Source organism: Camarhynchus parvulus, chromosome 1 (assembly GCF_901933205.1).
Source record: "Camarhynchus parvulus chromosome 1, STF_HiC, whole genome shotgun sequence".
NCBI lineage: Eukaryota > Metazoa > Chordata > Aves > Passeriformes > Thraupidae > Camarhynchus > Camarhynchus parvulus.
In genome coordinates this window covers 62,666,537-62,682,192 of record NC_044571.1, presented here as the reverse complement: position 1 = coordinate 62,682,192, position 15,656 = coordinate 62,666,537, and the positions used below count along the sequence as shown (strand labels likewise).

The window sequence follows — 15,656 nt, the reverse complement described above, 5'->3', positions numbered from 1 at the left end:
AGAGAAGTGCAATCACCCTGTGTTTCATCAACTGGCCACGTATCTGTCACATGAAGGCAAATATGTTTGCAGTCTGACAAGTGATGAATATATTAATTGTCAGGAGGAATGACTTTGAGGTACTTGTGAAGACAATCTCCTTGTGCAGCTTGAGCTTGATGAGTTCTCAAGGTTCCCTATCCTTTTCCAATATGTTAAACTCTCAGGATCTCTTGCTGGTCAGAGTGACCCCAAGATACGTTAGCAAGTCTCTTTTCCCAGCCCGGCGCTCAAAGAAGGAGTCAGAGCTCTTCATTTCTTGGTCTCAAGGTTGTTTATTGTATCTTATCTATAAAATTCTTTCTCCTGGCCTGCTGAGGTCCGCTCAGCAAGACAGTCAGAGGCACTCTGCCCACCTCAGAAGTGATGTTATCTTTTTATACTAAAAACTACGTCTACAATATTTGCAATTAATTTCCAACACCTGTCACCTATGTTAGACAGTGAGCTTCTATTCTAAACCAATCTGTAAGTGCCAACATCACAGCAGAAGGTGGAGGCCAAGAAGAAGAAGGAGAAAGGCTGGACACACCCAGATTCCTCCATCTTGCCCCCTGAACCCCCATTCTAAAAACCCCAAAAATTTATTTTTCACCTGGTGATAAATTCACTATCATTCTACTTAAACTTTCGTGGCTTGTAATTCTTTGTATAAGGTTGGTAATTGTTTTTTCCAAGGGCTAAATCAAAGGCACAGGGGTCTTGGGCTCTGTGCCAAGGTCTCTGAGCTCCCTGGGCAGGGGCTCAAGTCCTCCAGGGCAGCCAGAGGAATTTCCTGGGTTCCAAAATTAAACTAATATTGCAGGACAAAACTGGTAAAGAGCAAAATGTGAGAAGATGTAGGTTCTCTTTATCCAGGAGAGCAGTGTTGGCACCAGAGATTTTCTTGTGTGACTTTAGGCAAGTCAATTTAGGGCAACACTTGCTTAAGTATAACAGCTGTTTTTCAAGAATTATAGTAATGCTTGAGTTTCATTATTTGACACTGGGAAAAAAACCCTGTAATTCTTCATCTAAAAGCAGCAGTTTAGACCTTTAGCCTAGTATTATTCTGGTTTTGTTTCAATTGTTCTGCTTTAGTAGAATTCTTAACCTGTATGAGAAGAGACTCAGAAGTTTGTTGTGTCTGTGGGCATGGTTTCTGGAGACCTGCATCTCACAAACAGCAGGACTGTTATCCCAGTCTGCAGGAAAAGGACACAAGTAAGCTGGGTACTGCCTGCTGTGTTTGTTTGGGTTCCATCACTGCAGTGTCAAAGCACCTTATGGCTTTGAACGCATAAATTTTCCAGTGGGGAAACTAAGTGGCTTTTCCAAGATCACATAGTGTGACATAAATAGGAGCTGACACTTAGATCTGAACTCATCTTCTTCATGGGTATAACACCATGCCTCTGTATGGGACTTTCTGGTAGTACTTGTTCTCTTGTCTTGGGGTGACCACTTGAAAAATAAAATGGTTCTGCACGTAAATCCTGGCTTTGCTGCCCTGAAGAAGGAACTAACTGGAATGCAATAAATTGATGCTGGAGCTTGTCTTGTTTGGTCCCTCATCCACAGGAAATAGTCTCTGAGCTGTCTTGGCTGCTCAGTCTTGACAGTCAGAAACAATCTTGAGCAATCTGTTGTATCTGAGTATGCAGAAGTGATTTAAGAGTCCCCCTAGATGGAGAATAGTGCTCCTTTGGGATCTTTAAAGTGAAAGGTGTGTAACTATCCATCATGGTGATTTTGGATGATGCTTCAGGAAACCTCAAAGGTGCTGATTGCCAGAAGCAGAAGAGTAGAGTAGTGCTTCCTCTGGTGTATGTTTCTTTTTCTACTTTGCTCTTGGTGTCAGCACCTCTTAGAGATTGGATTTAACAGAGCTTTGTCTTATCCAGAATGATGATTCCTATCTCCTGATGTCCTTTAACAGTATATTTTGGAGTGCACACATTTGGGTGTTTGCTTGGTGTCACCTCACTTTCCTCATACTAAATTGGGTGTTACAGTGAGTGCCTCACAGTAGCATTTAACTTGTGTTTTAAATTTAACTTAATTTTGTTTGTCTGCAAGTCATCTGGAAAGCATCTGATGAAAAATGCTTTAGCCTTCTGTAGTGGTGGTCACTAGAGGAAAAGTCTTAAATCCCAAGCTGCCTTCCAGCTTGTCAGAAAGTCACACATTGTGTTTCAAGAAATTATAGGCATCAAAAGGCAGTTGATCTGCCCAACATTTTCACAGCATATCACCATTGCTGAGGTGAATATGCAATAACTTTCAGCTTTCAGCTTCAAGCACTCTTAGGAGCTTTACAGTTCCGATTAGGGGTGCTCTGTTGTCTTTGACCAGCAAGGAAGTTGTAGGGAACATCTATAGAGCTTTTTGATTAGTGAGCCTGGTGGAATGGGATGTCTTAACATGCAGTACTCTCTGCTGCCTAACATAAAGGAAAGTGCTTAGTGAAGTTATGTGGAGATCAGTAACTAAATTCAATAATTTCAAGAAGACTAAACACTATTAATATTGTTTGACTGTTTCAGAAATAGGAGATCATAGATAAATGCTTTTATATAAATGCTTAAAATTCAATTCCATGAAGAAAAGTGGTTTTTAGTGTGCTGCTATAGAAACTGCAAGATTTGCATACATGTGATGAGCGGTTTTAGGTCTTCAGCAAAGCTCTTTTTGTTGCACCTCTTGAAATGGTCTTTCCTCTTCCCATTTTTAATTCTGTGAAGGGACCTTAATGAAACAAACAAACAAACATGGCCACTAAGGTGATTGACTGTACAGAACTGGGATAGAAGCAGTTTGGAGAGGTGAAAGCTTTAATTATTTTAAAAATACCTGCTTGGCTCTTCAGGCAATCACTGATTTTTGGGGGCTAGTTTCTGTTTGCATGAGTCTGCAGGTAAAAACCCTGATATGGTCATGAGGCTGTGTTCCTCCACTCGTAAAAGTGGGAGTGCAGGTATGGTTCTTATTTGTGTTTTATGTTGGGACACAGTAGATAAGGGGCACAATTAACATTTTATAAGTGACTTTAGGGCAGACATAAAATTTTAATATGTTATATTTTTCAGCTGTTGGGCTGTAGTAACCTTCTGTTTAGACACAATTCACTTGGGAGTGGGAATACTCAAGGAAAGGGATTAATTTTAATTGACTTTCTCCAATGATGGAGCTGGATGCCCTTTAAAATGAGTAAACTTTTAAATACACTGGCCTGTACATAAAGTATTAATATACAAAAGTTTCTGGCAGAAAGGGCAGTGTCAGTGCTTGGTTTCTGGGGTGATTGTACATATGAATAACACATTCAGTAAAATCTCATGAGCAGTTTATAAGAGCTATTGCAGATCTTAAAAACCCCCAAAACCCCAACTAAACCAAACATCATCTTAGCAACTGTATTTGCATTAAATAAATCAGGAGGGAAAAGGCCGTATGTCCTTAAAAGCGCTAGAGGGAGCTAGGAGGAAGAAGAGGGGAACATAATCATTGAAGACATGTCTGCATTTTTAGGAGTAGCTTATATAAAGCATCCATTTAAATCCTTCCACTCACTTCAGCTAAAATGCAGCTACAGGTCAGCCACTGCATCTTGCTGCTTTCTGTTTTCCACACTTCGCTGAAGAAATATCAATTTTCTAGTCCCAGGAGAGGCCAGAAGCTTTGCTGCTTTTTACATGGCTGTAGGGAAAACCACCTGCCCCTCCATAGAGTGTATCCCTTCTTTTTTGCCTTATTTTGTATTTGGATGAGCAGCCAAATATTAATTTGCCTTTTGGTGCTGGTAGCTGTTTTGGGGGGACTGGTATACAGGCTCAGTTCCAAGCTTGTGTCCCTCCAAGATTACACAGAGAGAAAGTGTGTGTGTTGGATGTCTGTATTTGGGATCTACTACATGAAGAAGAATTTATTGGCATTAATCTGAAGTGGCTGCAGTGCTCTTCCAGGGATCTGAAGAAACTGAGTATCTGTGGACTTGCAGAATAACACAGAAGTATGAAGTTACTGTAAAGCATCTTATGAGGTTTTAGAAGTGTTGTTGGGCACTTTTTATATTGCTGTGCCGTAAAGCTAAATGCTTTGAGTTAAAGTGTAACAGCTTTATGATGCAGATTATATAAATTACTTGTTTTTAGTTCCCCTCCACCTCAATAAACTGCCAAACTATAAAAATGTTGATATCTTGGGATTTGTAAGAATAGCATGAAATCCTGTGGGGGATCTTTAGTTTTCAGGTTTTGGAGGGCGGGGGAATGCTAAAGCTTCTCCTCTTGATATTCAGCATTACACAACTGAACCTGTTGCTGTGGAGAGCTGAATTTTGATGGCCTGGGGCATTGAGCAATTTGGGGGGAAGGAAGGATGTTGTTGTTGTTATTATTATTAGAGGCTGCTTAGGGCTTTGGAATGCTGGAAGTAATCTCAGAGGAGGTAGATAGACTGGAAATGGATGATTAAATTAGCAGAATTAATATATATACACCGTGTGTTTATCATCTGCTGCTGCAATTTATTGCAATTTCACTCACTGTTGAAGTTCCCTAATTTCTCTTTTCCACATTAGAAAATAAATGGTAAGGGCAGGAAGAATCAACTGGGGTTTTCTTCCTTTAGTCTTTATTAGATGGAATGATTTTAAGTTATGAAAGCAAAGACAAACATTTCTCAAAAGTACTTTAACTATGCCTTAGCCTGAGGACTCTGCCCTCTTTAAAGGAAACAAATGTAATGAAATTTAAATATGTGGAAGCTGGAGTACTTTAGCGGTGCAGAGATTTCCTTTTTTTCCATGTACTTTAGGACTGTAAAGATTTTTTGTCTATTTATAATTACATCATTCTAGATTTTAGATGGCTACAAATTTAGAATTGAAGAAAACATATTTTGGAAATATTTAATAACCTCTTGGCAACAAAAAATCCCAACAAACAGATAAGGGCACCAAGTAATTATGGCTTAATTCCTATTGAATGGTTCAGGACCTTTTCCTGTCATCTGAGAATTAACTCTACTTAAGATGAAACAGAGTGTTGGAATACCAGAGAATCTTTTTTCCCCCTGCCCCTTTAACTACCTTGTTTTGTGCAGTTTCTTCTGCTGCAATGCAGGGGTGGAGGTGGGTGGGTTTCTTGCCCTCCAGCTCTCAAGAGGCTCCTATTAAAGCCCTAAAAGATTTTCAGGTAGAAGATGGGAAAAGCTGAACTGTAATTGAGTGCAAATTCAATTTATTGTTCTGAATCAGGAAAACAGGCATATTTAGTCTGAAACAAAGGATAGTTACTTTGTAGATAAATTTCTTATACTTCCAAAAAGCTGGGATACTCAGAATGGTCTATGAGTATTTTATGGAGTGCAGTGATACACAAATTATCCCCACTGTGATTCCTTATGTGCAACTAAAACACATTTGTTGTGATATTTCAATCTTTTTTTTGTGATAGTTTGATTTCGGGATAACACCTACTACTGTTGAACTCCATGGTACAACAAAAAGTTGGGTTTCTACCTGTTGAAGGGATGGTGTATTTACAATAGAAAAGATAATTTTTTTCTTGGGACAGGTAGAGGAAAAAAGTTTTTCTCTTAAAAACACAGAGGGGAAGCAGTGATGCACTTGGATTGTTGTGTTGCCTTAGGAAAAGCCAGTACTGTCAGCAGTAGCCCAAGGGTAGAGTGTTTGTTATTTGACTTTCACTGTTTATCCAAAGCTGAGGTATCTGATAAAAAAGAAAGGGCCAGTGCCAGAGTGGGTGTAAGGTACCACAAGGCCCAGCTCCCCTTCCCTTCCCCACCCAGCTGGCACAGAGCAGGGCACCCACAAAAAGGTGCCCAGTGCCAGTTTTTCTCCCCAAGTCCTTCTTGCCACAACACATCTCTGCAGGTTGTTCATGTGCCTCCTGAGCTTCGTGGGTGGCTCATCCTGTTCAGAGCTTGGCATCCACAGTGTCCCTTGCTGAGCTCTCTGTGGAGCTCGCCTGGAGAGGAAACCTGGTCAGTGGTGGCTAATGTGAAGCCTTTAATTTGGTGCTGGAAGAATATTTCACAAGGGGTTTGGAGCAGAAATTGCCACTTGGTGTCACTTGTTGCAGTTCTTTCTGGTGCAGCGGGAGCAGCACTAATTAATGCCTGTTCCCAGTGCTGTTCAGGGCAGTCCAAAAACATAGGAATGCAGTAATCTTGATGATCTGTTAGGTAAAGTGTGAGCTGAAGTGGTGACGTGCTTTACTGATAAGTTGAGAGTACAAATCTGCTGATCTAAGGTTGGCTTGGTGCCTCCTGTGCAAAGGCAGGAGCAAAGGCAGGGAGGTTAAGGGAGCAGGGGTGGCTTCTGCCTCTCTGAGCCCAGAGGAACAGGTGGGTGGCTCTTTGAATGAGGATTTGGGATACTCCTGTGTGCTTCAGTTCAGAGCTGGCTTTGCAAGCAAAGGCTGGTAGCCCTTTAAAAGGTGTCTGTTTTGTCTGTGGTCCTCAGAATTTGGGTTTCTCATGCACTTTTGGCTGCCTGTAATGTAGAGCTGTGAATAGCTACTGCAGGTGAGCCTTAAATCAAGATCTGATGCAACTGTAGCACTGCTAACTCTGAGATCAGCTCCCCAGGCAAATGTAGCATAGCAAATGATTTTTAATAATGTAGGACTTTGGCTAGGCTACGCTCCGAGGAAGAAGTGATGGGAGGCAAAGTTTTCCCCCCAAGCTGGAGAGCTTGGCAGAAAGACATGCTGGGCACACATCCCAGCTGGGACTCGGCCAAGATCCAGATGAAGATACATTTTAAATCCCACCTTGAAGTGCCTATAGTAAAGCATCCTTCTTCCCCTGCTCTTAACAGCTGGGGCAGAGGGGACAGCACTTGCCATTCCTTTTGGGAATGTGTGGCACTTGCCAAACAATAGTTGCCAAGAAAGAAAAATGAAGCACTAAAAATTCCTTTAATTACATTTTGCTGTATTTGTACACTTGATAATAGCTGGTAGTACTTGTTTCAGAATACTTTATGATTTTTTCCCCAATCACATTAGCCTTTGAAAAAATACTTTGGGCTAATGTTTTTCTTCATCAGGATTTAAATTTTGCTGAGAGTATACTGCAGATGGGTGGGGTTTTTTTACCCCCTCAAGTGGGTATTGTGGGTATTGTGGAAAGGTATTTGGATCTTTGTGTAATAATATATAGTCAGGCAGGAAGCAGCTTATCTGCAGCTTCTCTGGACAGGACTTTGCCGAAAGATGTGGTGCGTGAGCATGTTGATTTTTTTTATTATCTTGTAACAACAACCCGCTGTTGGGCTCCCTTATTTGCATTCCTAGCAGGACGGCAAGGTGAATAATTTAATTCCAGCAGCCTACGCCACGTGATGGTGCGAGGAGCCGTCAGCGATGCCTCCCCCTGCACCGGCAGACTTTGGGGAGGAATGGAAACTTACAGAAGTGATGCGAAATTGTCGCACGTCCTCCCTTAACCCGGGGAAATCTCTCGGCGGAGTGATCACTTCATCCTTTGCTTTTCCACGCGTTCCTCCTCTGACGTGGAGTTTGGGGGGTGTGTGTGTGTGAGCCTGTGAGCAAGACGAGCGAGGGAGTGGGAAGCGGGGAGGGCAGTGGGGGAAAGCGCACACCCAGGCACAGAGCTCATCGGAGCAGGAGCAGCGAGGAGCCGGGAGTGCAGCCGCAGGCAGCGGGGAGTGGAAATTTACAGCTGCTTGTGAGCGCCTGTGCATGTCCAAGTGATCCTTTCTGCTCACGCTTTTCCAGAGGCTGACGGCCGCCCGGCGGGAGAGGAGCGGGAGGCCGAACCGCGGGATCCCCGGGCTCTGCCACTTGTGGGCGACCGGCGTGGGGAATAAAGCGGAATTAAATGGGAGATCGCTGAGGGCGGCTGCCGGCGGCCCGGGCTGCGGGAGGCGGCAGAGCTGTCCTCAGCACCTGGCCATGGGGCAGCGCTAGGAGCCCCCAGCTTCCCACCCGCGGTAAGTGCCAGCCGAGGTGATGTCCTCCGAGACGCGGAAAGTTGAGGGATTTAACGAAACTTTCCTTTTTTTCCAGCTAGCGCCAGCCTTTTGGTAACAAACCGCATGCCTGCTCGTTCTCGATAGTTAGGCTGGTAGCTTTTTATAGCTTTGTAAACTGTGTTACCAGGAGTGGCTCTTTAACGCAGGCAACCCTAAACAATGCTTCTCCTGTTACATAAGGCGCTGGCTCTGCGACCAAGCACTCCGTGTCCATGGAATATCTCTGGAAATGGCTTTATTTACTGTGTGGTTTCCAAAAATAAAATATCTGCAATATATCATTTCTCCTGCTCCTCTCCGCGGGCTGCCTGCAGCTGCGGGCTGGCCCCTGAGATGCAGAGGAATGAGAGCGTGGCCACTTGCATAAGGCAGGGGAAGGAAGGAGATGAAGGGAGGATGAGCGCCCGTGTGAGCTGCCACAAGGAACAGCCCATGTAAATGTCCCAGCTCCTCGTTTGCAGCCGAAAACTCCTGTCCACTGGAAATGCTGATTCTGTGCCATGGGCGATGCATGAAGTCTTTATCAGGCAGAACTTTAATGGAGCTTAAGGGAAATTGGGGTCTTTCTTAAAAGCAAAGGCTCTTTCTTGGGCTAATATTATGGGTGAAGTGAAATTACTGCTATAGAAAATTATTTTAATCCATTACTACTGAAGCTATTGAAAGTAACACAGCGGACTTGCTACGAACCTGATCAAGTGAATGCTGTGTAGAGAGGTAAGTTTTGTAATATTGGACCAAATACAAAAATAGTATCCATCTTCCTCACTAATTAATTTAGAGGAAGTCCTATTCCCTCTTGGCTGCTGCCTGTGTTATTTAAATTATGTTACCAATTTCCATTATTTCTACAGATACTATTCCTACTAGAAATGGATATTTAACTTGGTTTTCCTTTTACTTAAGTGAATGAAAAGCTGTTAAGGGCTCTTCTGTTAGAATTGTGTGTACTTCAGAGACGTTTGTTAAGAGAGCTCCTTCTGCATGACTGAGTTTGTGGGAGTTTTGCTATGGAGTACAGTTAGGCATGGAATTGAATTCTTAATCTTTTAGGTTTTTAACATCTCTGTGGTAGCAAATGCAAATTGGGATTCCAAATATTCTTGACTCATCAATCCTGCAAATTTGGTGGCTGTAAAACCTCTGTATATTTCTAAAACCTTTTGTATATTTCTAGCTTTATTGAATGTGAAGTAATAACCTACCACTTCTAACTAGTTCATTAGCACGACTGGGAGAGCCTATGTGATCCTGTGATACACATAAATGATGGTGGTGTGAGTATGATGCCATTTCTGCATGGGTGAGAATCTGAATATTACCTGGCATTGCAGTGTGCAAATGCTGTTTTGTAATAAATTATTATTATTATTATTATTAATGATAATAATAGTGGATGTGGAAACATAGAACTTCCAATAGAAGGACACAAGGTAGCAAAATGTCCTTAACTTCAATTCTGTTCTCTGTACCCTACACATGATAGATTTAGATTATGTATTAAAAAGGAATTTTTTATGGTGAGGGTGGTGAGACTGGCACAGGTTTTTCAGAGAAGCTGTGGATGCTCCATCCCTGGAAATGTTCAAGGCCAGGTTGGATGGGGCTCTAGTGGAAGGTGTCCTTGCCCATGGCAGGGGGCTTGGAACCAGATGATCTTTATGGTTCCTTCCACCCAAACTATTCTATTATTACTATTTTGTTTGTATTGCCACACATTTTTACCCCCTTTATGATCATCACTGCCCCATTCTGGGTATGGTTGGTGAATATCTGAGCTGTAGCATCTGCTCCAGCAGCCCTACCCTCTTCCCATGCCCTTCTTTCCCTCCTGTGCTGGTACAGCTCTAGACTCTCTCTGGGCAGAACTGGACTGGAAACCTGTGTGACCTTTTTTTTCCCCAGCAGGCTATTTCTTGTTAACTTGGGTCACTTGCCTGACCTGGTTCTCCATGTGGCCCTGCAACAGCTGAATGGCTCCCACAGAGGCTGTAGGGATGTGAATACATGCGGATCAGGGTGTCATCACAGAACAAAGCATCTATCAAAATAGAGTGCCTCAGTGACCAGATTGCTTTTTGGTGTTTCATTTTATCCCCTGTGTTTGCTGAAAGACTGTACATATAGGTTTTTTTCCCTTGTCTTTTACTAAAGTGGCATTCAAGCACTCAGTTAAAAAGAGTGAATAATTTTTTTAAGTGCTTCCATAGAGCTGCACCACAGCACTTGAGTGGAGCATCACCTGAGTGCCTTCAGTTTCATAACAGAATTGAACAATGATGTGATATTATTATTCTCATTCTGTAGAGGTGATCAGATTAAGGGCAGAGCTGCCTACTTCTTTTCCATGTCGATCTTCAGGATGCTTACCATCTGGTAAAAAAGCGACGTTTGTGGTGATGGTAGGCATTACTGTGATGTTTTGTGTGTTCAGGTGAAGTTTCAGCTAATATCCATCTTCATTTCAGGTAATGCAACAAGTAGGCAACATCAAAGCTTATGATGAGTAAATTCTTGAGTTTTTGGAAAAATCCAGTTGCCAAGCAGAGATGGCATTCATTCACCCTAACCATAAAACTGTACCGTCTTCTGTTAATCTTTTGTCTCATTTGCAGTGCACCTTCTAAAATCTGCAACTCTTTGAGAATTTGCAGAGTAGTTGCCTGTTCCATGGCCATGATTCCTTCTGCATATCAAATAAAACATGGATTTTGTGAGGGGAGTGCACTGGGGAGGGCAAAAGGACAAACTGGCCTTCTCTGGGTGCTCACCATGCATGGGGCTTCCACAGCTTTCCCAAAGATGGCAGGAAGGAGAAATGAGGACCTCTTCCATTATGTGGAGACTGAATTACACAAAATGATGAAGAAAGTGTTCTAACTCAGGACCAGGACCTATGTGGGTCATGGGCACACTGCAGTGACTGGGAAATGAAGGTCTTTTTTTCCACCCCAGAAACTATCACACAATATGAGTTACTGAAGTGTTTTGATTCTGATCAATAACTTGATGAAGGTTGGGAGCTAAGGCAAGACAAATGTCTGATACTTCATGGGAGGGAAATTTTTTTCTCATTTATTTTTGGAGACCAAATATTTCGTCCAGAGGAGCATCTGCAAAGAGTGCATGGATGGGCTCACATGCTCTCTTCCATTCTTGCTTTTGTGGGCAGGAAGAAGCCTTTGTTACTGAGCTGCTTCACTGAGTCACTTCATAGTGGGATGGGCTGCTGAGCAGAGTGGAGTTGCTGTGTGCATTTTTCTTTCATTGTGCTTACAAGTTCAGTTGCACTATGATAATTTGAGGAAGTATTTGACTTAAAAGCAGAGAAATTGTGGAGAGTGCCTACAATTGTGGAGAGTGCCTACAAACTAGATCTCTTTCTGTACTTTATAGCTGTGCTAAATTTTTTTTTAGTACTTTCTCTTTATGAGCAGATAAACCAGTAGAAGAGATATTTTGAAGCCTGATAAAGTGTCGGCTTTGTTGTCACATGATCTAGGTTGCATTCCTGACACAGCCACCGATTTTTTTGTATGTGGCCTTGGGTTAAGTCTTGTCATCTCTCTGTGTTTCAGCTTCTTCCTTTGCAGGAGAGACAGAATAAAAGTAGGTAGATAGGTTTTTCGAAATTGTGTTTTCCATCTTTGTTGAATGTGTGTAGAGTTGGAGACCTCTGAGAGAGTGTATGCCCTGAATATGAAGGGATGTTAACTTTGACAAGCTACCGAATACTCTAAAAGTCGTGTCTTGTAAACCACATTCAGCTCTGGATTCAATTCACTGCTTTGGTCTGTGTGGGGTTTTTTTCTAACTTGAACAGAAACAGGCTGACATTTAGAAAGTGGTTCATTATTGTTTCCTTTTGGTGTTTCTATGGCTTATCTAACATAAAATCAGTGCCATTTTTTTCTCCCAAACAAAGATGGAATAGTATTCCATGAAAGTATTTTTGTAAAAGTAGAGTTTCTAAAATGTGCTGGACACTCCAACTCTGGTGTCTGAAATGTCATGTTCACACTGATGGAAACAGCAGGCTTAGGAAACTTCATTTCTTCCTACAGCACTGCCAAGGCATTTTCCTCATGACTGGGAGAGACAATCTCTGAGACCAGGAGAGTTGGTCTGGTAAGATACAGCTGTTTCTTTCCTTGGTCTCATAAGCTCCTCTCAAGAGCACCATTGAAATAACATCATCAAAACTAAATGTTTCACAGGTTGACTGGTTCTCCATTATGAATTCAGGAGTGTCCACAATCCATTTTTGATGTTATGAAAACATATGTTGAATAACCATTAGATGGAAAAGTTTTCCTAGAAAGTGGGAAAGAAAGGAGTTCATTCAGTCCTGTCCCTTGCTGCCAGACAGCAGTGTCGAAAATTTATGAACAGATGCTCTGTAGTGTGCCTGGTAGATTAGGTCATTTCAAAACCTCAAAGCTCCAATGGGTGGAAACCTTTACATTTCCAGCTGAAGTTTTATACATCAGCAGTTTTAGCCATTTGCTTCTGCATAAATAAAGTGTTATTGTTATTTAAGCTGAAATAACTTTTTCAGCTTTCCTGTGTTTTTATTCTGAACTTATGAAGGTGAGCACTTTTAGCCTCCAAGACATGCTGGCCTTCCCATTTTTCTGGCCATCCAGTGTCCTTCTCTCCACCCACTCTAACCTCTGTTGATTCTACTTGATTCTGGGTCTACAGTGTTCTGTATGAAGGTCTATCAACACTGTGTACAAAGGCATAAATCCCGTTGGATCTCTACTGACCATTATTTTTGTGATTCATCACAAATTTGCATCTGTCTTTCTCACATCTGTAAAATACTTGTGTGTTTGTGTATGTCACCAGCTGCTTGTTTTCATCATTTCTCATGGTAAGTCCTCAGCTTGGAGCAGATATTCTTAGAATGGTTTGGGTTGGAAGGAACCTTTAAAGGTCCTCTAGTCCAATTCCCTCTATCATGGATGTCTTCAACTAGATCAAGTTGCTCAGAGTCCTGTCCCATCTGATCTTGAATGTTTCTGGGGATCTGGAACATCTACAAACTGTGTCTCATCTACCATTCAACATTATCCAATACTTTCTACTCATAACTTTTATCCCATTTTTATTACTTTGGTTCTTGACTCCATCCAGTTTCCCAGGTAATGATATTCCAGTCCTGTAATGTGTTGATAATATCTTTCTATTTTCAGTCACCACGATTTTTGGATAGGCTCTTCACTCCTATGCCTCTCTAAATAATGCCTCTCTAATGATCCCATCCCCAGACTGCTCTTGCCTTCTCAGTCAGATGACACAATAATTTTATTCTTCAACTAATTTTTTGGTACTACATTCAAATCAATGCATTTCCACATTAGATACATGCATTCTACTCTGTTCTCTCTGTTTAAAATATATTTATAAGGGATTGTAGTATGAGCTACCTTTGGTGAGCCTGTGTTGCATTTTTTCAGTTGTCGTTCATCTTAGTTTTTCAGTTATTTTTAGACTGAAGTTATGTGGTCACGCTGTCCATTTCTCATCCCAATTCTCTTCTCATGGTAACTTTTGAACTTACTGTGATATTTCGAGCAACCTTGACAGAGGACTAGGTACCTGGAAAGAAACAAGTTCCAAAAAACATACTGGAAATAATTGATGTAAATAATAAGGCCTATAAACCAAACTAGTGCCTCTACTGAACAGAAAACCTTCCAAGAAAAAGCTTAGAGAGCTGAGAGCTGGTACAAAGAGGAGGACATGACAGAAATGCCCAGCTGTGATAAAAGCTTCTTTAATAAGAGCTTGTGCTTTCTTTGATTCTGGAAACTCCAGTCACGGGGAGCAAAACACTGGAGGTGAGGAGTCCTTGTTTTGCCACTTGCCTTATTGGATAGCCAGCCATAAGACTAAGGAACACAACTCCCAAATCTCAGCAGAGTGACTTTACCCCCATGTGCTTCTGCCTGTAGTTGTGAACAGCACGTGTCCCCTAGTAGATTCCTGCATGGGCAACCAAAAGGTTCTGCAGCTGCCAGTATGCATTTGCTGAAGTGATGGATCATCTTTTGCCAGGTTAAAAACTGTATCCTGAGAAGGGATACATCCAAAAATGTTGTTTCATGCACATCTGCGTCTCTTCCCTCTTTGCTTTGTATCTAAAACTTCGTATCTAATGAAGTAATGCAGAGACTTGGCTCTGTTCAACAGAGCAATGAATTAAACAGTTTCTTGAGTCCCTTCCTGCCCTATTATTGGTGGTTTTGCTGCTGTGATTAAGCTGCTGGTAGGGTATGTAGTGGAAAAAAGTGGTGTTTTATCACCAAGCAGTGCTCTGGTGACTTGCTGGTGATACTGGAACTATGCAGTGGAAAAGTGCTGGTTCTATGGCAAAATTAGGGATTATTTGAAATACAGACACATTACTCTAGAAAGCCATGTAAGTTACTTTTTGAGAGGAAATAATAGTTTATTGTAAGCATTTCTGTTAGAAATGTGAACTTCATTTAAAAAAAAATCTCAGAACCTCCAGCTCATGAGTACTTAATTTAAAAAATCAATTTATCTCCCCCTTTTCTTTCCTTTGTGTGAAGAATTCTGAGAGGAAAAGATGAAGGGATGACTTTAGCAATCTGAATATACCAACCCCACCCTGGATGAAAAGAATTCTTTTCTGAAATGCGACTTGCCTGTTAAGCTCCTGATTTCAGACTCTGTCTCTCTTGCATCATCACATCCTCATGCCATGCCTTCAGGATAATAAAAACATGCAGAACCAGGTCCTTCTCAAAGTGTATTGTGAATTATTAATCTTCTATTTGCACCACATTTGGGATTACGGAGTGCTTGGCGCTTGCTAGCAGCATCTAAACAATTTATTGTGTAATACTGGCCTCACAGTCTTTGCCAGTGCTTGTGTGTGCCCCAAAGGGTGACTTGTTAGTGCACCCAGGCTTCAACCTTGCACCTTGTCAGGCTGAGGTGGGATTCTGCTCTGGTGACTGGTACTGCCAAAACTTGCACCTCTGAGCTGCACGGGAGCAGGACTCTGAAGCTGTGAGCTCAGCTGAGGAGCGAAGGTCATGTAGCTAAAGCTGGAGAAATAAAAATGGGTTTGAACAGGACCATGAGGAGCTTGAAAATGGGAACTTGAAAGTGGTGAGGTTTCAGGCACTGAATGTGAAAATTGTGTCCCTGTAAAACTGACCTAGCAACAAATGAGAAGCTATATACAAACTCACCTATTTTGGACACTGTAAAAGAACTTTTGGTTTAAATAAGACATTCAAAAATATTTCCTGTGTGTCATGGAAACTCGTCTTGTAAAGATACTCTGCAGAAGTGTTTTGAAATTATTTTAATAAGATAATAGGACAAAGCCTGTATAGATTTTGCTTTTAAAGTTTGAATTAATTTTGTACTTGGCTGTTTTATATGGTTACTATTTATAGTTGCAATAGAATGTATGCATTCTATACATTCCATATGCATTCAATGTATGTAGGGTATTAATTCCATAGGTTATTTGGGGATTAGTAACACATGGATGTATGGCTCAAATGGAATCATATTTCCTGATGGACTCTGTAGTGTGCCCATAGTAACAATGAAGCATGAGAGGAGT

The 15,656-nt window shown here is 41.7% G+C and overlaps 1 protein-coding gene across 2 annotated transcripts in view; it reads left to right on the top strand.

Annotated features, from left to right (window-relative positions):
• The first annotated feature begins 7,471 nt into the window (after nt 1-7,471).
• Nucleotides 7,472-15,656, top strand: part of CAB39L (calcium binding protein 39 like) — a 43,486-nt gene continuing 35,301 nt past the window's right edge. Inside the window, exons 1-2 of one of the 2 annotated variants that reach the window (XM_030946112.1) lie at nt 7,472-7,593; nt 7,788-8,002. The gene's annotated coding sequence lies outside the window, so the exon portion shown is untranslated. Of the gene's footprint in view, nt 7,594-7,644; nt 8,003-12,108; nt 12,173-15,656 lie in introns of those variants that run through there. The other variant, XM_030946121.1, reaches the window with a different exon arrangement.